The sequence below is a fragment of the Phoca vitulina genome, unplaced genomic scaffold (genome assembly GCF_004348235.1).
Source record: "Phoca vitulina isolate PV1807 unplaced genomic scaffold, GSC_HSeal_1.0 scaffold11, whole genome shotgun sequence".
Lineage (NCBI taxonomy): Eukaryota > Metazoa > Chordata > Mammalia > Carnivora > Phocidae > Phoca > Phoca vitulina.
Window position 1 is genome coordinate 47113012 of NW_022589714.1, and position 23954 is coordinate 47136965.

At 46.6% G+C, this 23954-nt stretch overlaps 1 protein-coding gene across 2 annotated transcripts in view; it reads right to left on the reverse strand.

Moving 5' to 3' along the window:
* Window positions 1-23954, reverse strand: part of PPARD (peroxisome proliferator activated receptor delta) — an 80008-nt gene that overhangs the window by 55070 nt on the left and 984 nt on the right. Inside the window, exon 2 of one of the 2 annotated variants that reach the window (XM_032409962.1) lies at window positions 20710-20793. The exons of the other annotated variant lie outside the window; for it this stretch is intronic. The gene's annotated coding sequence lies outside the window, so the exon portion shown is untranslated. The remainder of the gene's footprint in view (window positions 1-20709; window positions 20794-23954) is intronic. 2 annotated transcript variants of the gene reach the window in all.

Sequence of the window (23954 nt, forward strand, 5' to 3'; positions counted from 1 at the left end):
TCTTCTTTGTCCTAGTCACCTGGGTTCAAAAAGTCAACCTCTCAGGCTCCTCTGTCTCTTTTCAGCATCCAGGAACGGCCAAGACCTCACCTCTCCAGTCACCCCCACCTTTCCAACCCCATGGCCCCCAAAAGACAGTCTTCAAGGCCAGGCAGACCTGAGTGCTGTTCTGCAACTTACTAGCTGTGGACCATACACAAGCTTCTTATCTCTTTAAGGCTTAGTCTCCTCAGCTGCAAACTAAATTTGTAGTCCTTTCAAAGATAAGAAAACCTAGAGGTTAAGTACATAGTACAGAGAAGGTGCTCAATACGAAGCAACTGTTTTCACCTAAGTTAATACAGATATCTCCTCAGCTAATTCTCTTGCTGTGTCTCTCTCTCCATTTTGACTCCTCTAGTATAATGCTAGCACATTAATTGTCCAAGATGACAGCTACCACATGATTCTCCTACTCAAGGGCCTTCTGCTGGCTCCCACTGTTCTCACATCAATCTCAGCTTCTCAGCCAAGCGTGTCGGATTAGCTACAATAATGGCTGCCCACTGTCATGCTGGCCTGCCCCAGCCAATCCCATCCTCACTACGACTTGCTGCTGGGGGCAGCCTTCTAAAATGGCTCACAATAATACCTTCCTCCTGACCCACAAAAACTGCAAGATCACAAATGTCGTTTTAAGCCACTAAGTTTTGGGGTCATTTGTTATGAGGCAATAGATAACTGATACTCTTGATTTGCCCGAACACATCTAAGCTGTTGCTCCTTTACTCACACTTGCCCTTCCCACATCCAGCCTACTGCGATCCTTTCCCGCCTGCAAGGCCCACCTCCCAGGCCAGTGCTCACCCCGAGGCATCAACCAGCTTCCTCCAGGAGCCTTTCCCTCTCCGCCCACACGCTTCCCACACACATCTCCATCTCTGCATCTGTCACGCAGTATCATTGTCAATCTGTTCATCTGGGTGCAAAATGACACTGGGTGCAAAATAATGGCAAGGTTATTCACTACAACAAAAGACTGGAAATCACCTGTACATCCATGAATAAATAGAGAATGGCACACCCGTAAACAAATGAGGGAGCAGTTAAAAAGAATGAGGAAGCTCCACAGTGTATTGGTATGCCAGGAGGGACAACATACTATACGTGAAGCAAGGGGCAGACTAGTGATCGCAGCGGACAGCCATCTGCCTGAAAGGTAATAACGTAATAATAGAAAATATATAGGTACATGCTCATAAATGAAAGTGACCAAGAGGGCTGCCTCCATGAGGTGGTACTGGGCAGCTGAGAGACAGGGGAGGGAAAGAGGGAATACCTTCTGAATTTTGTAGCATGTCAATAATTACCTATTCAAAAATAAACAGCTCCAAAGACTGACAGCTTTCCCCCTGAGATCAGGAATAAGATAAGGACGTCCATTCTCACCAGGTCTGTTCAATACTGTACTGAAGATTCTAGCCAAGGTAATTAGGAAAGAGAAAAAAAAAATAAAAGTTATCTGGGTTGGAAAGGAAATAGTAAAACTACATTACCAGATAACATGATCTTACATGACATGATCTTAGAAAATCCTAAGAAATCCACTAAAAAGCTATTAGAACTAATAAACAAATTCAGCAAGGTTAAATGATACAAGATTGATATATAAAATTAATCATAAAATCCTCAACAAAATATTAGCAAACTGAATTCAACAATACATTAAAAGGATCAGATACCATGATCAAGTAGGATTTATTCCAGGGATGCAACAAGGATGGTTCAATATCCACAAATCAATCAACATAATACACTACATTAACAAAATGAAGAGTAAAATCATATAATCATCTCAATAGATGCAGAAAAAGCATTTAACAAAATTTAACATCTGTTTATGATAAAAACTTAACCAAGCAGGTATAGAGGGAACATGTCTCAACATAATAAAGGCCATATATGACAAGCCCACAGCTAACATCATACTCAGTGATGAAAAGCTGAAAATTTTTTCTCTAAGATCAGAAACAAGACAAGGATGCCCACTCTTGCCACTTTTATTCAACATAGTATTGGAAGTCCTAGCCACAAGAATTAGGCAAGAAAAAGAAATAAAAGGCACCCAAATTGGAAAAGAACAAGTAAAACTGTCACTCTTTGTAGATGACATGATACTATCATAGAAAACCCTAAAACTTACACCATGAAACTAATAAATGAGTTCAGTAAAGTTGCTGGATACAAAATCAATATGCAGAAATCTGTTGCATTTCTATATACTATAATGAACTATCAGAAAGAGAAATTTAAAAAATTTACAATTGCATCAAAAAGAATAAAATAGCCAGGAATAAATTTAGCCAAGGAAGTGAAACACCTATACTGTAAAAACTATAAGACACTGCTGAAAAGAACTGAAGACAACACAAATAAATGGAAAAATATCCCCTGCTCATGGATTGGAAGAATTACTATTGTTAAAATGTCCATACTACCCCAAACACTCTACAGATTCAATGCAATTCCTATCAAAATATCGATGGCATTTTTCACAGAACTAAAACAAATAATCCTAGAATGTTAATGATACCACAAAAGACCCTGAATAGTGAAAACAATCTTGAAAAAGAAGAACAAAGCTGGAGGTATCATGCTCCCAGATTTCAAACTACACTACAAAGCTACGGTAATCAAAACAGTATGGTATTGGCACAGAAACAGACACAGAGGTGAATGGAACAGAAGAGAGAGTCCAGAAATAAACCCATACTTATATGGCCAATTAATTTACACAAAGAAGTCAAGAATATATAATAGGCAAATCTCTTCAATAAATGGTGATGGGAAAACTAGACAGCTACATGCAAAAGAATGAAACTGGACTACTTTCTTACACTACATACAAAAATAAAGTCAAAACAGATTAAAGACTCAAATGTAAGATGTAAAACCATAAAACTCCTAGAAGAAAACATAGGCTATATAAGCTCTTTGACATTGGTCTCAATAATATTTTTTTTTTTTTTGGATCTGTCTCCTTGGGCAAGGACAATAAAAGCAAAAATAAATAAATGGGATTACATCAAACTAAAAAGCTTTTGCATAGCAAAGGAAACAATCAATAAAACAAAAGGCAACATACTGAATGGGAGAAGATATTTGAGAATGATACATCTGATAAGGGGTTAACATCCAAAGTTTGTATGAGTTTAAAGAACTCCTACAACTCAACAGCAAAAACAAACAAACAAAAACCAATCTGATTAAAAACTGAGCACCGGAACTGAATAGACATTTTTCCAAAAAAAGATACACAAATGGCCAACGGGCACATGAAAAGACACTCAACATCATTAACCATCAGGGAAATGCAAATCAAAACCACAATGAGATACTGCCTTACATTTGTAATAGTTAGAATGGCTATTATCAAAAAAACAAGAAATAAGTGTTGGCGAGAGTATGGAAAAAAGTGAACTCTAGCACACTTTTGGTAGAAATGTATATTGTTGCAGTCACCATGAAAACCAGTATGGAGGTTCCTCAAGAAATTAAAACTACTATATGATCCAGCAATTCCACCTCTAGGTATTTATCTGAAGAAAATGAAAACACTGGGACATTAAATTAAGTGTCCAACTCTTGATCTCAGCTCAGGTCTTGATCTCAGGGTTGAGTTCAAGCTCTGCGTTGGGCTCCACACCCAGTGTAGAGCCTACTTAAAAAAAAAAAAAATGGGGCACCTGGGTGGCTCAGTCAGTTAAGCGTCTGCCTTCAGCTCAGGTCATGATCTCAGGGTCCTGGGATAGAGCCCCACATTGGGCTCCCTGCTCAGTGGGGAGTCTGCTTCTTCCTCTCCCTCTGCCCTTCCCCCTGCTTGTGCTCTCGCATGCTTGCTCTCTCAAATAAATAAAATAAAAACACTAACTTGAAAAGACATATGTACCCCTATGTTCATTGCAGCATTATTTACAATAGCCCAGATATGGAAACAACTTAAATGTCCACTAATATTCTACACAATGGAATATCATTCAGCCATAAAAAAGAATGGAATCTTGCCATGTGTGATGTGAATGGACCTAGAGGGTAGTGTGCTAAGAACTAAGTCAGACAGAGGAAGACAGATACCATACAATTTCACCTATATGTAGAATCTAAAAAGCAAACAATCAAACAAAACCGGAAGGGTAAATTCATAGATACAGAGGACAAACTGATGGTTGACAGAGTGGGTGGGGGGGGAGTGGATGAAATAGGTGACGGAGATTAAGAAGTACAAACTTCCAGTTATAAAATAAACAAGACACGAGGATATAATGTACAGCATAGGGAATATAGTCAATAATACTGTAACAATATTTGTTTGGGGACAGATGGTAACTAGACTTACTGTGGTGACTATTTTGTACTGTATATATTGAATCACTTTGTTGTACACCTGAAACTCAATACAATATTGCACGTCAATAATCATTTTTTAAAAATCAATCATATTTCCACACACTAGCAGTGAACCAAGAAGTCCAAAAGTCCGAAGTCTATTAAGAGTCCTAGAAGTAGAGGAAAGAGACATTGAAGGAAACAAATAGTAGAAAATGTCCCAAGGACTCTTCAGCCATTAGGGCCCTGCAAGAATTAAGGAAAGAAGACAAATACCTAGCTATATCCTGTTGATATGCCTAAATTCCAAGAATAAAGAAAATCCTTACATCTTTCAGAGCGAAAAAAAACCAGATTACTTACTTACGAAGTACCCAGAATCCAATTAACTTCATTATTCATACTGAAACATGGAGCAGTGACCTCAAAATTCTAAGGATTCTATACTCAATCAAGCTATCAATCACAAGTGAGGGCATGGGAACTCTTGTACACTGCTGTTGGGAATGTCAAACAGTGTAGCCACTACAGAAAACAGTACGGTGGTTCCTTAAAAAATTAAAAATAAAATTAGCACGTGATCCAGCAATTCTACTTCTGGGTATATACACCCCAAAACACTGAAAGCAGGGCCATGAACAGATATTTTTACATCCATATTTATAGTAGCACATTCACACAGCCAAAAGGTGAAAGCTACAGATGAACGGATCGTCAACGGAGGAATGGATCAACGAAATGTGCTAGGGGCATACCTTACACTTACTGCAGGTTCAGCTCCAGACCACCGCAATCAAGCGCACATCACAATAAAGCGAGTCCAGTGTTTTTTTGTTTCCCAGGGCAAAGAAGGAATGCCCACACTACGCTGTAGTCTATTAAGTGTGCAAGAGCACTATGTCTTAAAAATGGACATACCTTAATTACAAATCACTTTATTGCTAAAAAATGCTAACCATCATCTGAGCTTTCAAGGACTCGTCATCACTGATCACACAGATCACAACAACAAATATAATAAAAATGAAAAAGTTTAAAATATTGCAGTTATTACCAAAATGTGACACAAAGACGTGAAATGAGCAAATGCTGTTGAAAAAATGGTGCCAGGAGACTTGCTCCACGCAGGTTTGCCACAAACCTTCACTTCATTTAAAAAAAAAAAAAAAGCAGTATCTCCAAAGCACAATAAAGTGAAGTGCAGTAAAACAAGGTAAGCCTGTATATACATACAATGGAATATTATTCAGCCTTAAAAGGTAAGGACATTAACATAACAACATGGACGAACCCTGAAGACAGGATGTTGAGTGAGGTAAGCCAGAGTCACAAAAGCAAAACTACTGGATGATTCCACTCCTGACCTACTGAGCCTAGTCGAATGCCTAGAGACAGAAAGTAGAACAGTGGTTGCCAGGGGCTGGGGGCAAGGGGTGGGGTGGGGCATTATTTACAAAGTTTCATTTTTGCAAGATGAAAAAAAGTTCTGGAGATGGATGGTGGTGATGGTTGTACAACAGTGTGAATATACTAAATGCCACTGAACTGTACGTTTAAAAAATGGTTAAAATAATAAATTTTATGTTATGTATATTTTATAATGAAAAATAAATAGCTAATCAACCTAATAAACAAATAAATGAGTGAGGGCACTGTGCAGCCACTTTGGTAGTTCCTCAAAATGTCAAACACAGAGTTATTAGCACATGACCTGGCAATCCCATCCCTAGGTATACTCCCAAAAGAACTGAAAGCACATGTCCACACAAAAGCCTATAAATGAATGTTCGTAGCAGCCAAAAAACTGGACACAACCCAACTGTTGAATGGATAAGCAAAACGCAGTATTTCCCATCAAGTAGAAATAAAGAGGAATGAAGTACCATTACGTGCTACTTAGACAGCAAGTACACAGATGAACCTTGACAACGTTACACTGAGTGAAAGAAGACAGACACAAAAGGCCACACATTGTATGATTCCATTTATACAAAATGTCTGAAATAGGGAAATCCATGGAGAAGGACAGGTTAGTGGCTGAGGGGAGAGTGGTACTGGGACTAACTATTAATAGGTACAGGGTTTGTTTTGTGGTGACGGGAATGTTCTGGAAGTAGCGGTGATACACCATAGTAAGTATACCAAAAACCACTGAGGTGCACACTTTAAAGTAGCGTATTTTATGTTATGTGAAGTAGATCTCAATTTTTAAAATGCTGGAGAAAGATACAGAATGTAACATAAACCGGGCGCCTGGGTGGTGCAGTCCGTTAGCTATCTGCCTTTGGCTCGGGTCATGATCCTGGAGTCCTAGGATCGAGTCCGGAGTTGGGTTCCCTGCTCAGCAGGGGAGTCTGCTTCTCCCTCTGCTCCTTCTCTCTCTCTCAAATAAAAAAATAAAATCTTAAAAAAAAAAAAGAACGTAACATAAACTGCTCACAATCTGCCTCGTGGCTCAGTGATTCGAAAGCTTGTCTCTGTCCATGCCCTCTCGCCCTGCAAGGCAGCCTGTCTGTCCCCTCCACCCCCTGTGTCCCCCGGCACTCTCTGGTTGCTCACCAGCCCCGCATCGCCCCCATGACTTCCCGCTTTCTGACTCTTGGGCAAGGCCTGCCCCCGCCTCACCAGACCCACCCCTTTCCTGGCGGGTCTCCACCTCCTACATAGACCTACGCAGGACCGTCTGGAGGCTGAGACACCAGCCCCAGGAGTCACCCCAGACGAGCTGCCCAATGACGGGGACCGCAGTTACAAGCGTGTGTCAGCTGAGGGATTTGGTTTCACGCAGGAACTTAATTATAGCTCAGGAATGGAGGAAGGGAGAGGAGCAGTGCAGGCTTGAGGGGACGGACAGGAAGCTACCCTGCTCTGTGGTCCAGACAGTATCTGCCAGGTCGCACCAGGACTGGGATCCACAGGAAAACAAGTATGACCCAGTCAGGCCCACAGCAACACACAGCTTATGGAAATCATCCTGTTCGTAATCACGAATTCCTGGCCCCACCACGCAACACCAGCCTGTGTGCAGACCAGAGTGGTCCAGAAAAAACCTGAGATGCCAAGTCTCACTCACCCTCAGGGCTCAGATAGGCCTTTTCCTCACCTACTGCCAGGGACCCCATTTTACTCTGTGAGAAATAAAGGGGAGGCATAGCTTATTCCTCCCAGAACACCCCATCTTTAGTTTTCTCCCTGACTCTGGGCTGTTTTTCTAGAATGGAATCTGAGCTGCTGAGGATGCTGGGAACATCTTCCCTATGCCCGACTAGTATGCTCAGACCCCTGCCTACCGCCCAGTGAGGTACCACGGAGCAGCTAACACACGGTGTCAGCAGGGCCGGGTCTACCAGACCTGTCAGACCACTTGGCCTGGACCCTGCCAGGTGGGGAAAGTAGACCAGATGCAAGTTCATGGGAAGAGCAGGGCCTCGGTGGAGGAGCATGTCCCACTGAGACATATTTCCTTCTCCCTGTTTCCGACCCATATCTGGGCTCCTTATTCTCTACGCTTCTGCCTGGTTATCCTGTTTGCCCTGTCAGCGAGGAGTCCCCACTGCCATCCGCAGCTGCCCTGATCCCCCAACCTATCATCCAATTCCTTCTCCAGAACCAGGGACCCAGGCCCTCCTCTCTATTATTCTTCCCAAGCACCCCCCTCCCCCCAAGCTGAGGCACGGTCCTTCCCATCTCCTCTCTGTGTACCTTTTTTTCTGAAATCATGAGAGGGTTCTCCCTAAAAGCCATGAAAAGAAACCTTCAGACTGGAGGCGGTATCCTTTCTGGGTTTTGTATGGAAGGAGAAAAAAAGGCAGACGGGTGGGGAGGGAGAGCAGACAGGGAGGGGGGTAGGGAGAAATACGGATGGGGACAAATAGGCACCTTTTTCCCTCTGCCCTTTAAACCATCACAGCAATGAACAGTCATTCAGTCCTTCCCAGATGCCTCCCTTTGGGCAAGATGCCTTTCTTTGCTCAATCACAAAGGGCAGGGAAGGTTAGAGAGCAGACAGAAGAAACCACCTGAAAAATGGGAAAGGCAAGTCCCAGAACTGACTGTTAAATAATATCCCACTTTTCAAAGAAAACCAAGTAAGTACACACAGAAAATCTGAAAGAACATAGACTAAAATTTACAGCAGTCACTTATGGATGCTATGATAATGTATGACTTTTAGTTCCTTCTCAGTGCTCAGCTGTATTTTCTTTTCTTATTGAAGTATAATTGACATACATTAGTTTCAGGTGCACAACATAATGATTCAACATTTATACCCAATGCAAAAAGATCTGCACAATAAGTCTAGTCACCATCCGTTACCATACAAACTTACAAATATTTTTTTCCTCTGGTAATGAGAACGTTTAAGATTTACTTTCTTACCAACTTTCAAATTTGTAATACAGTATTATTGACTATACTGCATGCTATCCATTATAGCCCCATGACTTAAGTATTTTTTTTCTTTTTTTTTCAGACTTTACTTGAGATATACATATAGAGAGAGAAAGAGTGCGTGCGAGCGCAAGCACTTGTGAACAGGGGAAGGGCAAAGGGAGAGGGAGAAGCAGACTCCCCGCTGAGCAGGGAGCCCAACGTGGGGCTCGATCTCAGGACCTGGAGATCATGACCTGGACCGAAGACAGACGCTTAACCGACTGAGCCACCCAGGCACCCCGACTTAAGTATTCTAATTGTATATTATGAATAAGCACTATTTATATAATTAAAACATTTTAAAATAAATTAAAAACCACACACATGGAAACGCTTGTGCCCGAGTGCCAGCTCCAGATCCTAAGAAACACTGTTTCCCAAATACCCATAATACTGGCCACTGGCGGTATCTGATGAACTTCTGAGCCCCCAAGTACAAGTTTCCAAAGATGTCCTTCACTGTTACTGGCTACAACAGCTTGCCAGTGGCAAGCTCCTCCTTCAGAACCTTGGGCCCAAGCACCCAGAACCACCTGGTAATGTCTGCACCCATGGGACACATGCCCCAACCCCTCCAGAGCTCACAACCCAAAGCCAGAGCCTCAGAAAGGTGCAAAAGCAAAACCAGGGCCGGGGGCTGTGGACTGCAGGCAGCTGCCATGGGAATTACTCTGTGGGGTCTTGCAGGCAGTCACTGACTACAGCCAACATTCTGATGGAAACAGGACAACCAATAGTCTTGAAGTTCTGTTTAGTCCAACCAACATTTACTGGCATCCACCGCGTGGTGCGAGGTGCCAAGGGTCCAGAGATATGCTAACAAAATAATCAACACCTAATGAGTGCCACAGCTGTGCCTTGACATGGACGAGCTCTCTGAATCCTCAAGTCCCCCGAGGGGTAGGGTCTACGGTTCGCTCCCCGACGTTACAGACAAGGAAGCCATCAAGGCATAAAGTGACTTGCCTAAAGCTACCAGTGGGGCCAGAACGGAGACCCACGGATTCTGGCTCCTAACCAGGACCCCATATTCCCTCGAAGTTCTTGGCCTCAGAAACAGCCAGTGAGCTAAAAATATAAAGAGTGCCACATGCTACTTCCTGTTCCGCTCCAGGGGAGAGGCTCATTCCCTTCTGATAGGCAAAGAAATGAGGAGCGCAACTGTCCCTCTGTCCAGGACCCCCTGGGCCTACGGCTGACCTGAGGAGCTCATCAAGGCAAGCAGTTGAGCACAGTCCCCAGGGCCCAGCCGAGGGCACCAAGATGCCACCTAGGCCTGCCTCTGCCTCTTTTGATGCCCAATGCCTTCCTTGCACCCCAACCCCAGCCTCCAGCCAGAAGTGGGAGCAGAAATAAAAAGAGCTCTCTAAAAATAAACCAGGGATGGCAAGGTACAAGAAAGGAGAAAAATACAAGGCCACTGCTGGTTTGAGCCCAGTGTCCTGCTGGACTAGGTAGGGCCCACACTGCTGAGCAGGACAGGTCCAGAGCCCCGATTTCCCCTTCAGCCTCCGCTCACGGCCTGCAGATGCCCATGTGCACACACTCATAAGCACAGGGGGTCCAAAGGGGTTTAAACCTCAGCTCCATCATTTGTCAGGTGTGTGACCTGAGTAAGCTGTTTATCGTCTGATCCTACACCTCCTCATCTGTTAAATGGCTATACCAATACGCGCCTTTGCAGGCTGTGTGAGGGACAGTGAGCTCATCCATGGCATGACGTCTGGGCCAAGGGAGAAGCCGAATAAAGGCAACTTCCCTTCCTTTCTTCTCTCCCTATGTGCATATCTGGGCCCCCTTCTCCTTCTTCTCTCCCTTCACCAGACTGAAAACGGGCTGATTGGTCACTTGGATCAGAGATTGTTTTTTTCCTCCTACAAGTCTCTTCCACTCTACATGCCTGGCCCACCAGTTGGCCGGTTATTTCTTCTGGTTTGAGGGGGGCTGCACACTACCTTGAAGCAGATCCAGGGAGACACTAAATGCAGCCATATTCTCAGGACCTCCTCTTCCCACTGACCTGGAACAAGACTCTGCAGGGGGCTCCAAAGCCTGCCAACATTTGGTTCTGCTCAGTGACCAACAAGACACTCTGCTGTGCTCGAAAGCAGGGAGTGTTCTTGGAAGTCAATACCAGTCTGGCCAGTCAAGCAGGTACTTTCCAAACTGGAAGAATTAGATTCAACCATCCATCCTCCTTGGCGAGGCCCTGCTGTGTGGTAATCAAAGACACAGCTTTACACACCTGGGTTCAAATCTCAGCTCTGCCACTTACTAGTTGTGCAGCTTTAGGCAAATTTCCTAACAGTCTGAGCCTCGGCACGCTCATCTGTAAAAAGGGTGTGATGACTCCTACGTCTCAGGGTTGTGGGCATTAAACAAGGTGATGCATGGGAAGTAATTAGCACAGTGCATTCAATACCTGAGAGCCACAGCCTCACTTGGCTCCTGATAGCTACTGACTTCTGTCGGGAATGGGAAGGGGATTAGACACAGGTGAGCCCAGCTCTCAAAAGAACTCACAGTCCGAGCCTAGAATGTGGACAGTAACTCCACCATAATATACTATGGTAGGTGCTGAGCCAGAGGTATGAGAAAGGAGCCTTACTAGGACCCCCAGTGGAGGAAGTGGAGAGAAGGAGACATATGGAAAAGATTCTGCCAAAACCAAAAACCTCAGTTGTCTCCACTAAGCTTCAACCAAAGGGAAGAGCAAGAACTAGGAAAGGGGGCCTTAAGTTTCCTTCTACAGATGTCTGACTGCTGCCCCGTGAAATGACTTCCCAGACAGGGCTCTGGGGTAGGTTAGTGCCAGGGCTACTCTGGGAAGCAAGCCGCTTAGGCCGGCCATCCAGGCACTCTTCCGTCTGACAAGAGCTCGGTGAGCACCTCTGCACAAGGCACTTGCCCATCAAGAGCCAATTTCTGGGGAGATGATCTAAGTGATAACCATAAACATGCAGTGGCACCAGCTTGTGCGCTTTGCTCTCTTTTTCCCCGCAGCCCTCAGCCTCCTGGTTGGGTAGCTGGGGAGAAGGCAGGCTATGGGGCCGCTCCTGGGAGGACGGGCAGGGAGGTGAGTGAGCTGTTAAGAATTTCAGGTGGGCATCTGTGGGACCACACTGAGTAGCCCAGGTAGAGTGGAGTGTGAAGAAGTAGCAGGCAGGGGGGCCTGGAGGTCCTCATGGAGCTGAGGAGGAGAGTGACTCAAGTGAGGACCCCCAGGAACCACCCCAGAACTGCCTGGGGAGAGCAGAGCGGCCAACCTGCATTTCTAGGAACACGGCTCCACACTTCCACAGACAGTGGAGCTGCTTTTATTATTCAGCAAGAAGAGGTTGCTTTTTTCCCTCTTCTAATATTTTAAGTTGACTATATTTACCTGCTGATGTGCCCTAGGTATGACGTGACAAATATTCTATGGAATGGAACTGAGGAACACAGGCATAAAGACTGAGAGGGGGTGTGAAGAGGAGGAAAGGAGGGAAGAGGTTAAGGGCCAGGTGACGTGAGAGATTTTACACTTCTTTAGGGTCAACAGTGATCTGGCCCCAGTCACGTCTCTGACCTCATCTTCTAGGCTCTTCTCTCCTCATTCCGCTCCAGCCACTGTGGCCTCCTGACTATTCCTCAAACACACCAGCCATGTTCCTGCCTCAGAGCCTTTGCACTTGCTTTCCCTCTGCTTGTGAGATTCTTCCCACACATGGCTCCTTCTTCTCTTTGAGCTCAAATACTACCTTCTCAGTGAGGCCTTCCTCAAGCCCTCTATTTAAAAGTGCGACTACGCTTTCCTGCCTTTTCTTAAAAGATTTATGTATTTATTTATTTGAGAGAGAGAGAGCGCTCGCGAACAGGGGGCAAGAGGGAATCTCAAGCAGATTCCACACAGAACCCGACACCAGACTCAATCTCATGACCCTGAGATCATGACCTGAGCCGAAACCAAGAGTAAGACACTTAACCAACTGAGCCCCCCAGGCGCCCCTTATTTTATTTTTTAAGAAGGCTCCATGCTGAGCTTGAACTTATGACCCTGAGATCATGACCTGAGCCAAAACCAAGAGTCGGACACTTAACTGACTGAGCCACGCAGGTGCCCCTCCTGCTTTATTTTTTATGATACAGCATTGACCACCATCTGACATGCTAGCTACATAATTCTGGCTCTTTCCTGTTCTCCACCATAACCACCATGAGAGCACGGGACTTTTTTATCTGCTTTGTTCACTCCTTCAGCCCCAATGCCTAGCACATAGGAGGTATCTGATCGCTGCATATTAATGAGTGGAAGATGGAAGTGGAGTCAGGTTTAAACTAAATCCTGGAGCCTCAACAGTCTGAAAGAAACCCTTTCTTACTCATCTGACTGAAGGTGTGGGGTGACTTCCAAAAGCAAGGATCAGACACTACCTGAGGCCTTTTCTTTTACTCCCCAAGAACTCCCTGAAAGGTTCCTCCAAAGAACGTATTGCTTCGAATATTAGTCTGGGAAAAGGCAGGACCTAGAATCTTGAACCGCTATAATTCTTACTGAATGAGGGCCAGCCAAGTCACCCCCTGGGCCTGGAGTGGTTTCCTATTGCCACTGTTACAAATTACTACAAACCCAGTGGCTTAAAACAAAACATATTTATTCTTTTACAGTTCTGGAGGCCAAAGTCCAAAACTGGTTTCACTCCAAAATCAAGGTATTGGCAAGGCCACGCTTCCTCCAGAGGCTCTCGGGGAGCGTTTGCTTCCTTGCCTCTTCCAGCTTCTAGAGCTGCATTCCTGGCGCTCCCTGGCCTCTTCCTCCATCTGCAGAGCCAGCGGGAGAGCATCCTGCTGCAGCAGTCACGCTGCCTTCTTCTGTATCAAATCTCCCTTTGCCTCCATCTTCACAGGACACCCGTGACTGCACTTAAGGCCCACTCGGATAATCCAGAATAATCTCCCCATCTCGAGATCCTTAAACTAATCGCATCAGCAAAGTCCATTTTGCCATATCAGGTAGCATCCACAGGTCCCAGGGGTTACGGCCTGGATACCTTCGGAGGCCATGACCCCGTCTACACCATGGCAGACGGATTCCAGGAATGTGGAAGAAACAGAGTTCAGACCTCTGGTCCACATGAAAGAAGGACCAGAGCAGGAATCTTGGCAGCGTCCTGGGCCAGGGTCTTTCTTTTGCTATCACTGCTTGCTATTATCTAAGGGGTGGGGAATTAATTTCATGGAACTGAGCATTTTGGCCTTTGGAGGGCCTCCTTAGAGAAGAAGGGTAATCTCGAACCTGGACCTTCCAATGGACCACGCAGGAGTTCATCCTAAGATGCAAGTGCTGAGGGCCAAGGGGAACCTACTGGATCTCTGGACTGTCCTAAAGGCTTTTGCAGGAGGGGAAGCTGGAAAGAAATGACCCAGACAGAGAAGCTCACGATCAGGGACAGCAGGTAAGCCTTCTCTCATGAGAACTGCCTTGGGTAGAGGGTTCTGAGAATCCATGTGGCTTCGGAGAGAGGAGGAAGACCGCTGTGATCAGAGCACCAGATCAGCTGGTAATGTCTGATGCCAGGAACAGACAGGTTAATGGTAGTCTACCTGCGACATATTACCAACTCTATTCTACACGGCGCCTCTGGCAGCTATAGGAAGGTGCTTTTGGCCCAGACACTGAAATACTTGGAAAAGCAAGACATGACAAACACAACCACTCCAGGACATTGCTTTACACCTTTGGACACTGTCCCTCTGTTGCGCGGCTATCAGTTATGACTTCTTCCTGAGGTGGAACACGCTAGCTCATTGGGAATTATTCATAGTTATTGACAATGATTATCATTGTGAATTATTTCACTCCTCCCCAAACCCTCAAGGGCCCAGTGAGGTGACTGAGGAGGAAACATTTCCAGTGTAAGAGCTGCATGCTTACTGTATTGGTTCTACTGCTGTGATGTTCACCAGGGGGCCCAGATGGCCAGGAATATTTAGTAGGCGAAGCGGCAGGGCAAAGGCTATCAACCAGGGGTGAGTTCGCCCCCTAGGGGGTATGTGGCAACGTCTGAAGACATTCTTGGTTTTCACAACTGCTGCGGGAAAGGGAGGCAGAAGCGGGGGAGACGCTATTAACATCTAGTGGGTACGAGCCACGGATGATGCTAAATATCCTACAGCGCACAGCCAGCCTACTCAATAAAGAACTCCCCAGCCCAAAATGTCTCTAGCACTGGAAGTGAAGAAGGTGAGAGACGTGAACAAGGCAATGTTGGAAGCAATTAAGGGAAACTGAGGAAAGCATGCCTCCTCTGCTTGTTTGGACAAGGGGATGATAGGTAAAGCTCTGGGCTCTGGCACATGGACGGACAGGCCGTTTCTGAGGAGAGGGTGGGCCTGCAGACCGCTACATATGTAGGGCGGCCGGCTTGGCAAAAGCTGCCGTTGGGAGAGCAAAGCTGGCCGGTACTTCCACTGGAGTGGTGGCCAAATAAACGTGTGCCTCTGAGGTTACAGCTCTCGGATGAGGGAAGTACCAGAGGCAGTGGTAAGACAAGGCTCAAAGAGTTACAGAAGATTACAATGAAGGCAGTGAAAATCGGTTTTTAGGCACCTGTTAGTCTAACAGTAGAGAAATGAACTCAAGCATGAAGTGGTTTTCCCCCAACACCGGGAGCCTCTCCCTTCAGTATCCTCCCCATGGGAGAACTCTTTCACAGGCGTGTCACCAGGAGCTGTGGAGAATTCGCCAGCGGTCTCGGGGAGCTGCTGAGATGATGATAAGGCTGGGTGGAAGTTAGGCTTTGAAGATTGGACTCGGAAAAAAAAAAAAAAAGAAGGGGTGTCACGATACACTGCCCAGAACACCAGCTGTTGAAGAGAACCTGCAGGCTCCCCCACACTGAGGCTGGGCTCCCGTGGCCACAGCCGGAAAATCAGGGAAGGAACTGTTTCAGACAGGCATGTCTTTCTGAGCTCCCCACCTCAGAAGAAAGGGGACAAACCAGCACCGCCCGAGGTTCATTTTAATCATTAAGTCAGGACCCCATACACGAGAGCGAAGAGTCCCCCCAGGTCTCTCCAACAGCAAATCCGCCCCAGCTCTTCCCATGGCCTCTTCACAGACAGAAAAGCCAGAGAGACGGGGTGAGGATGGGAGGTGCTGAAAGCCAGAGGCCAGGGCCCCAGGGAAGCACAGAAGGAGCCGGCTCTCCGCCAGCTCTACAGTCTGCCCAGAGTCGTCCCTCAGCCGCGAGCAGTTCCTCCGATCTCGACCTCCTTCAAATCCCTTTTGCTGCTTGCTCCTCTTGACCCCCTTCTTTCTCCCTCTCCCTACCATTCTCGAATTTGTCCCCCTCTTTCTTCCTCTCACTCTTCTCCTCGCTTCCTGGCGGTCTATGAGCGCAAAACTGGGGTATATTTGAAACATCGTCAGTGGCTGCACGTGAAGCTTTAGCTTTCTTTTGCTTTTTCTTTTAACAAATTATGATTTGGGGCGCCTGGGTGGCTCAGTTGGTTGAGCGTCAAACTCTTGGTTTCGGCTCAGGGTCGAGGGGTTGAGCCCCGAGTCAGGCTCTGTGCTGTGTGTGGAGTCTCCTTTGAGATTCTCCCTCTCCCTCTGTCCCCCCCCCAGCTCAAATAAATAATGATTAACCTCTTATTGTGCCTTGACAATAAAGCCTCACTTTAGTTGCCTTCTACCTTTTGTGAAGCTTTTGATCTCTCTCATGTATCAGCATCCCTAAATAAGGAGGGAGGAGGGGTTCCTCCAGCCCTGCTCTGGGTACTTCATCTGTGTGGCTGAAAGATCAAAATCAATAATTTTAACAGCAACCAGAGGAACTCATATTTAATATGAGGAAGAATTTCCTTCCATTCAGACTACTGCAAGTCTCCTACCTAACCTCTCTACCTCCGTTCTCCCTCTACTCAAACCACCTTTATGCAATACTAACACAATCATTCCTTGCTCCAAAACCATCAGTGGCTACCCACTGCCCCAAAAACATACAGTGCAAATTCCTTTACCTGGCATTCAGCCTGCTAAGAACTTCCTAACTAAAGGTGGTCTCCAGGAACGGAAATTGTGGGAAGGTGCACTTTTCTCCTGGAAGTGTCACCCATATACAGGCCAGGCTACGTCACATAAAGGATGCTCCGAAGTAGTAGCTGGCCTCCAAGCCTTCGCTCCCCCCCAGTGAACCATGTCTCTCGGTATTCATACCCTTGTATAGTCCTCTGAATCTGAACCAGTCCTGTGCCCAAGAAAAGACAAAGGAATTGACACCGTGTCACTTGCAAGGCTAGGTCATAAGAAACCTTGCCCTTCGTGCCTGGATGTCTCAGTATACTCACTCTGAGGGAGCTTCTGCTCAGAAGCCAGCCACCGTGCTGGGAGAAGCCCGAGGCACGTGGAGAGGCCACACGTGGGTACTCCAGTCAACAGCCAGCATGAAGTGCCAGCCACGTGAGTGAGCCGGTGTGGGTGTCCAGCCCGGCTGAGCCCCCACGACTCCTGCCCCGGCCTCCATCTGCCTAAAGCAATACACCCCAACTGAGAACTGCCCAGATGAGCCCAGTCCATCCAAAGAACCATGAAAGATAATAAAGTTCCAATTTCACTTAAGAATGTGCTAGACAAGGGGCACCTGGGTAGCTCAGTCAGTTGAGCGGCTGGCTCTTGATTTCAGCTTAGGTCATGGTTGCAGGGTGGTGGGGTCAGGGCCCCACGCACTCAGCGGGGAGTCAGAGCCTGCTTGAGGTTCTCCCCCTCCTGTCCTCCCCTTCTCCCTGCTTGTGTGCTAAGATAAATAAATAAATCTTAAAAAAACTGTCCTGGAGGAGACAATAAAAACTGACTTTATTAAACTGTGACCCTTAAGTACATGTCTTTTAAATATTCTTTGTAACAAATTAAGAGTGACATGGTTGTCTCAAGAAAAACTGTGAGATTGAGCTGTAAGCTAAACTAGTCATTTTTTTCATGAAACAACATTTTTACTTGAAAGAAAAAAGTAACACATTATAATTATTTAGACTTTGACTATTTGACAGACTTTTTCTTGAAAATGGAGATTCAATTAAAAAAACCTGACAGCATGGGGACACCCATGAGTGGCTCAGTTGGTTATGTGTCCTACTTGTGGTTTTGGCTCAGGTCATGATCTCAGGGTCATGGGATCAAGCCCTGTGTCAGGCTCCACGCTCAGTGGGGAGTCCGCTTGAGATTCTCTCTCGCCCTCTGCCCCTGCCCCCCACACACGTGTGCACTCTCTCAATAAATAAGATCTTTAAGCAAACAAACAAAAAACCTGACAGTACATTACCAGTGATAAAAATCAAGCTTTCAAGAGAAAATCCAAATTATGGAAAACTCGTATCCACCACTCTGAGCTTGACAGCTTCCCAACACTTGAACGCTTTTCTGTTGAGATCAGTGGTATTAATATGATTTATTGATATTGTAAAATGAAATATGTCAACATTTAGAAGATTTATATGACTCAGTGAACCAATATTTTCCGGTGACCAATGTAAAGTAAAAGATCCATTTAAAGTACAAGATGGACCAATGGATTTTAATGTTACAAGTATGAAAACTCCGTTGGTAAGGTTTCAGACTCCACATTCCAGCTAATCTTTAAGAAACTACCACTTGTCCAGTTTTGGTATCGTATCAAAGAAGAATACCCACAATTATCTGCAAAAGCTATTAAAAGCTATTACCCCCCTCTTTCTCAACAAGCTATCTGTGTGAGGCCAGATTTTCTTCATAGCCTTCAAATAAAACAACATATCTCAAGAGACTGAACATTGAAGCAGTTATGAGAATCCAGCTGTCTTCTATTAAGCCAGACATTAAGAGATCACCAAAAATGTAAATCAATGCCACTTCTCTCAACTTTGTTTTGAAAAATAGCTATTCTTTCTTAAAAATGTCATTTGTGGTAAATGTAATGGGTTTATTATTATATTAAATGAATTAGTAAGTTAGTAATTTAAAAAAATTCCTCGGTTTTTAGTTTCTACTATGGTAAACAAAAGTTCTTGGCTCCCTAATAATTTTTAAGAGTGTAAAGGGGTCTTGAGGTCAAAAAGTTTGAGAATCACTGTTTATGACGTTCTAAAGTTGACCTCAGCGGCACCTGGGTGGCTCAGTCGGTTAAGCATCTGCCTTTGGCTCAGGTCATGATCCCAGGGTTCTGGGATCGAGCCCCGCGTCGGGCTCCCTGCTCTGTGGGGAGCCTGCTTCTCCCTCTCCCTCTGCCTCTCCCCTTGCTTGTGCTCTCTCTCTCTCTCTCTCTCTGACAAATAAATAAAATCTTAAAAATAAAGTTGACTTCAAAATAAACCAACTTTCTTTCAAGGCCCAATCTGAAACCCAGTTTCTTCAGGGACAAAGCTGATCCAAAGTGATGACCTGCTCCTCCAAATGAGTATCCCTGCACGGTATGTTCTCAGTACCCACCAGCTCTCTTCATATTTTCAAAATCTTTTTGTGTATGTGTCTTCTCTCCCCAGCTAGACTCCACACACTTGGGGGGGGGGGGGAGCAGCCAAGGACCGTATCTGAAACATCTGTCACAGGACCTGACCCACAGAAGTGCCTCAGATGGGAAAGACTAAGATAACGACCAAACCACAGTCTTCTGAGATTAGCACTGGAAAATCTGATAAAGCCCTAGCCTCGCCTTTGCTGGTGGAAACTAAGAAAGAACACTTCTCGCTGAGAGTGGGAGCTCCAAGCTCAGGGATAAACTGGACAAGTAAGCCCTGGACAGGTACAACTGTTGCCACTGTGGCCAGCTGCTGCTGGAACGAATGACAAAGCAACGAACTCAGTAGCTCTCCCTTCCACCTGACCCCTCTCAGGGAACCTCCGCAGCCCCCCACATCCCCCTTCTTCCTCATTCACATTTCCTTCAGACGAGAGGACTGGGTCTGGGTTTGACAACAGGAGGGGCCCCTGCCTGAGGCCTTCCTGCAAGATCCACAAACAACCTGACCCCCCCCCCACAGACTGACAGACATATGGGCTCAGCACCCTGTCTGGCAACAGGAAAACCCACAGGGTGTTAAAGGCAGAGAAAGGGAAGTGAAGCCCATAAACAGCTGCTGGAACCACTGAACTTCAGAGATTAAAACAAATCAGACAGGAGCCCATGTTTCCCGTGGCCCCAGCAGGGACCTCACCACAGCCTGGCCTCCCAGATAGTTGAGACAATGAACATCCAATTCCCTGCAGCTCCCCTTCTGGGAGTTTATAAAATCCACCAGGCATCCTGAGAACAAACAGGGAAACAGTAATGAGCGGCCCAGAGCATTGTTCAGACTGGTGAAGACCTGCTACGCCAGCAGAGATGGAAGAAAAAACTCTTGTGTATTATGCCCAGATCTCATATGTGCCAACGAACTTTGGACCCATGAGGCAGGAACTGCATCTGGGTTTTTCGCTATCATCACTTCCCACGTGTCTAGTACACTGGCTGGTACACAGCAGACACTCAGAAATGTCTGTTGCATAAAGGAAAGAATGCTAGACACCATCTTTGTGGCCTGGCATCCATATGGACAGAGGAGAAAAGTTTGAACACTGATTCATTCAACAAATATTTGAGCATCTCCTCAGCACTAGGCAGTCCTAGACACAACAGGAAGCAAAATAAGTCCCTGCCCTTGTGGAATTTATGTTTTAATGCATGTAAAGGTGAGCAAATCTCAATGCTCCCCAAAAAACTACATAAGCCATAGACATTTAATAATTATTTAATAAGTGCCCACTATGTGGAAGCAATGAGTATCAAATTTTATGATAGGCACCTGGGATGTGGGAACTCAGCCCCAGTGAAATTGTTTCATCTTTTAGGCCAGGATCCTAAATCTGGGATGCCTCAGTCGGTCGTCAGAGGTCCTGGGTAAGGAAAACGGGATTACCTCTTTGGTGCATCTGTCCTCATCTGTCGGTGAACAGAAGCCACTGCGTGAGGACCACGTGCATGCCCAAAACACCACGCAACACTGCAGGACAGAAGGAAACCCAACATTTTCAGCTGAGAGGCACCAGAGGTCAGAAAAGCAGCGTTAATGTTATAATTCAACACTAGGACTCGGGACGCCTGGGTGGCTCAGTCGTTGGGCGTCTGCCTTTGGCTCGGGTCATGATCCCAGGGTCCTGGGATCGAGCCCCACATCGGGCTCCCTGCTCGGCGGGGAGCCTGCTTCTCCCTCTCCCACTCCCCCTGCTTGTGTTCTCTCTCTCGCTGTGTCTCTCTGTCAAATAAATAAATAAAATCTTTAAAAAATAAATAAATAAATAAATAAATAAACACTAGGACTCAAAAACTGCTTGCAGGTAAGCTGGCTCTTTCTCTGTCCCTCACACACACACACACACACACCCTGAGATGCTGTTATTCTGAGCCTGAGTCAGCAAATATTTCCCAATCCTGGAAGTAGTCTGCTCATCTCCAAGTAATCAGACACCGGCTTGGCTGATTTTACCGGGGTGAGGCAGAAGGGGCTGGCAAAGTGAAGAAGGACCTGGAGCCCAACATCCTCCACAGGTGGCAGCTCAGAAATGGAGATGCCCTGAGTCATGCTTGAGTCCTTGACCAAAGCCCTGTGGCGGGACTAGAGTCGCACCCGAATCACCAGCCCTAGAGCTATGAAGGCCAGGAACCATCTGCCAAGAAGAAGACCCACATGGCTGAAACCTGACGCAAGGGGCCATCTCCTCCCTGCCAGGCTCCAGCAAGCACCCAGCCCTCCTCTGACGTGGTGAACTGCAGCTGCTGTGAGTGGCTCCTCCCCCTGGACCCAAAGGGACAGCAAAATGCTCAGGGACATCAGACCACCTACAAGAAGCAGCCGCTGTGCCATCTGGGACAACGTGGCACAGACGAGGGCATCGCACACAGAACTTCTGACATGACACAAGCCAGGGCCTGGTGGGACAAAGTCCATGGAGACGCTGGGTGGGGAGAGGAAGAGAGTGATCCCAGCGTGGACAGTGCAGGGCAGTGGGGCAAGTCCTGGCATTTCCAGGCCCTACTCAGGCGCTGGAGGCAGGCCCTGCAATTCAGCTCCCCAGCCAGCAGGGAACACTCTAGGAGGTGGGCCGCAGGGACAGGCGCTGTAGCTGAGGCCTTTAGAGGTGACAGGTCCGACTCCTCCTGAGAGAGAGGAGCTGCACTGTCCCGGGACACGCCAGGATCTGCAGGCCCTCGGGACGGCTTGCACAACAGCCAGAACTGCTGCACTCTATCCAAAGCAGAAGCCTGCATGCTTCCCAGGTCAGCGCGCAACCCTGGCTAGCCTCTATCAGCCCCTGAGGGAAGAGATCTGAAGGACCACATGTGGGGTAAGGGCCATTCTTCTGGAACTGGTAGAGGTATACACCAAAGGAGGAAAACGGTGGAGAGGCAGAGAAGAAAGAGCCAAACAAAAAGAACAGTCCATTAAACTAAGGAGTTGATGGGCTACACCCTCTGTAGAATGTCAGGGGCCTGCCCCTGTCTGCCCACACCTTTGAAAAAGAGAGAAGGCTGACCCAAATTCTGCAAAACTCACTGAATGGGAACTTGGTCATTGATAACCCTGACCATCCACCTAGGCCGCAGGGTGGACAAACTGCAAGAAGCTAACCAGCCAGAGCTGGCGGTGCCCAAGCTGTTCCATAAGGACTGGACTTGACCTCTTCTTAAGGCCCTCTCACCTGCTGCCTCCGTGGAGAGTACCACTAATGGGTAAGCAAAAACAGAGGAGGAGCAAACCTCTCAAAAGAGTCAGGTAAAGTCCTTGGGAGTCAGAGACTGGACTAACTTACTGCCAAACACACGACCTCAGCTTCATCAGAATGACCCATTAAAACCCTGGAGGGATGCTCTTCATAAGAACAAGGGACCCCTTTTGGTCCATTCTGCTCAAATCCCACCCAAGTACTGCTTAGGGAGGGGCTCAGGGGTCAATGGAGTGGGGACTGGCTCAGATGCCCACAGTCCTATTTCTTTCACAGAAAAGGGTCAGTGCACAAGAGGATTCCAAAACTTTAAAGTCCGGTCTAAGCTGGTTCACTTGGCTCTCCACCACAGCTCCTGAAAGTTGCCAATTCTGTGTCCAATTCTGGCTCAAAGACAGAGAGCACGATCCTCAAAAGAGAAGACCTAGAAACCTGGAGCCAGGTGAAACAACAGGCCTTCATTTCTAAACGTGAGAGTGGGTAATGCTTTCAGAATCCGCCAAGATCAGACTGGGCAGAAACAGAGGATAATGTTGTTTCCTAAAGATCTCTCCAGGGGACCAATGCCAAATAAAGGGGCTCAAATTGAAGGCATCTGAAAAGAACTTTCTGCCTGACAAGAAGGTTAAACCCCCAGATACACTAGGAAGGTGGTAGGCTTTCTGGCCCCAGAGAGGGTATCTTGGTGACGGGACAGAGACACTGACTCCGTCTATCTAATGTAGCCCCACCACTTCCCCAGGCAGATATCCACCTGACAGGGCAAAGGGACCAGAACCTAGGGTCAGCCTCCCTCTTGGATCCTCAGGAAATTAAGCTCTCAAGGAAAATGGGAGGGAGAAGAACCTTCGAGAGAACCTGCTCAGTGACTTACATCAGAGGCTCTAACATTCAGTGGATCAGAGATGCACGAGTGAGAATCAGAAGCTGGTTCCGGTGACCAATAAATAGGACAGATGCCTGCTAGCCCCAGGGCTATCGGGCTAGCAATCTATTTCAAAACTCAAGTAGGAAAAAAATTTCTTGGAGCCAGTACAGAGGAAAAAGGTTAAGGCATTCTCTGGGGCACAACTTCTGGAGACTCCTCTTAGCGTTTGGGGATGGGGCACAGGGCGAAGGGTGGGAGTGAGGGCACAGATAACCTGGAATATCATGGTGTAACTGTGCTTGGTAGATCCAGAGTGGAAAGACACAGAGACTGTTTCCTGGAAGGGGAAAAGAGTTGGATGAGGCCTCCAGCTACCCCTGGCACACACCCAAGTCAGCGGCTGCTCTCTCCCCGAGGGTTCCTGGAAGTCTACAGACCCATAAAGGGGAAGTATTAAAGCTGAGATTGTAAGAATGGTCTACAAATTGGACACCATCCCTGATGCAACACCCAAGTAAATGCTCCCACAAAGACATGCCTGTTACTTACCTCAGCCCTTACTTCAATCAGGGG